Genomic DNA, 1,859 nt, shown 5'->3' with positions numbered 1-1,859 from the left:
TCCATTGCCGTTTTAAACTTGAAAAATCAGTTGTTTACTAAGTTTTTTTTTCTATTTTTTTAGTATTATTGTCTTATTTTTCAAAAATTTCCTTAGGCAGTTTTCATACTTAGACTTTGAATATTTGTCTAAAAATTTTTGTGCTATCTTTTCATGATTTTAGGTTGTTGCTCACAAAATTTCAGCTCATTTGGATATCGTTTGACTATAGTTGTAGTTTTAACCCTCCCCTGGTGCTTGTTTGAGAAACACATGATTTGCTGCATATAGTGCATGACTAGGGGCAATCCAGGTGATTTACAACCCTTTTATCTTGAAATAGATAGAACCTTTAATAGATTAGTTAGGCATAGTGTGCATCTTGGTCATTTTGTGCATTTTGAGCATTTTGAGCATTCTGAGTATTTTGTTGCTGGTGATTCTGAATATTCTGATTTTGAGCATTCAATTACTCATTTTCATACTGAGAACATGGCTCAACCTCCACCTCGTGAGAGGACTCATAGGGAGATGGCTGCACCTGATTTCACTTATGAAAGCTTGTGCATTTAATATCCCGATGAGGGTGTTCCATATGTTCTCAAGATTGGACTAATACATTTGCTGTCCAAGTTTCATGGTCTTGCAGGTGAAGATCCTCATAAGCATCTTAAGGAGTTCCATATTGTTTGTTCCACCATGAAGCCCCCTGATGTCCAAGAAGATCATATCTTTCTAAAGGCTTTTCCTCATTCTCTAGGGGGAGTGGCAAAAGATTGGCTATACTACCTTGCTCCCAGATCCATTTTCAGTTGGGATGACCTTAAGAGGGTGTTCTTGGAGAAATTCTTCCCTGCATCTAGGACCACTACCATCAGAAAAGACATTTCAGGCATCAGGCAACTTAGTGGAGAGAGCTTGTATGAGTACTGGGAAAGATTCAAGAAATTGTGTGCAAGCTGCCCTCACCACCAAATTTCTGAGCAACTCCTTCTTCAATATTTCTATGAGGAACATAGCAACATGGAGAGGAGTATGATTGATACTGCCAGTGGTGGAGCTCTTGGTGATATGACCCCTGCTGAGGCTAGGAATTTGATTGAGAAGATGGCTTCCAACTCCCAACAATTTAGTGCAAGAAATGATGCTATTGTCCTTAGAAGAGTCCATGAGGTGGCCATGGATTCATCTTCATCTACTGAAAATAAAAAGCTTGAGGGAAAACTTGATGCCTTGGTCAACCTAGTAACTCAGCTTGCCATGAATTAGAAATTTGCACCTGTTGCAAGAGTCTGTGGTCTATGTTCTTTTGCAGATCACCATACAAATGTTTGCGCTTTTTTGCAGCAATCTGGAGTCAATGAGCAACCTAAAGCTTATGCTGCAATCATTTATAATAGACCCCCTTAGCAGCAAAACCAACAACAATAGAATAATTATGATATTTCAAGAAACAGATACAATCCAGATTGGAGAAATCATCCAAATCTGAGATGGGCAAGTCCTCCACAACAACAACAGCCTGTCCCTCCTTTCCAGAATGCTGCTGGTCCAAGCAAGCCATATGTTCCTCCTCCAAAACATTAGCAGCAGTCACAACAAAGACAACAAGCAACTGAGGCTCCTCCTCAACCTTCCTTAGAAGAGTTAGTGAGGCAAATCACCATCCAGAATATGCAATTTCAGCAAGAAATAAGAGCCTCCATTCAGAGTCTGACGAATCAGATGGGGCAGATGGATACTCAGTTAAACCAAGCTCAGTCCCATAATTATGACAAATTGCCTTCACAAACTGTGCAGAATCCGAAAAATGTGAGTGCCATCACCTTGAGGTCTGGCAACCAAATTCAAGTGCCTCCACCAGTAGCAGCACCTGTATC

The 1,859-nt window shown here is 40.2% G+C and overlaps 1 non-coding gene across 1 annotated transcript; it reads right to left on the bottom strand.

Annotated features, from left to right (window-relative positions):
- Positions 1–849: 849 nt before the first annotated feature.
- On the bottom strand, positions 850–956 carry LOC112999877 (small nucleolar RNA R71). The gene has a single exon (XR_003265095.1). It is a non-coding gene; the product is annotated as a small nucleolar RNA R71 (small nucleolar RNA).
- Positions 957–1,859: the final 903 nt, after the last annotated feature.

The sequence above is a fragment of the Glycine max genome, chromosome 16 (genome assembly GCF_000004515.6).
Source record: "Glycine max cultivar Williams 82 chromosome 16, Glycine_max_v4.0, whole genome shotgun sequence".
In the NCBI taxonomy this organism is placed as follows: domain Eukaryota; kingdom Viridiplantae; phylum Streptophyta; class Magnoliopsida; order Fabales; family Fabaceae; genus Glycine; species Glycine max.
The sequence above is the reverse complement of the archived record's forward strand: the minus strand, read 5'-3'. Positions and strand labels throughout refer to the sequence as shown.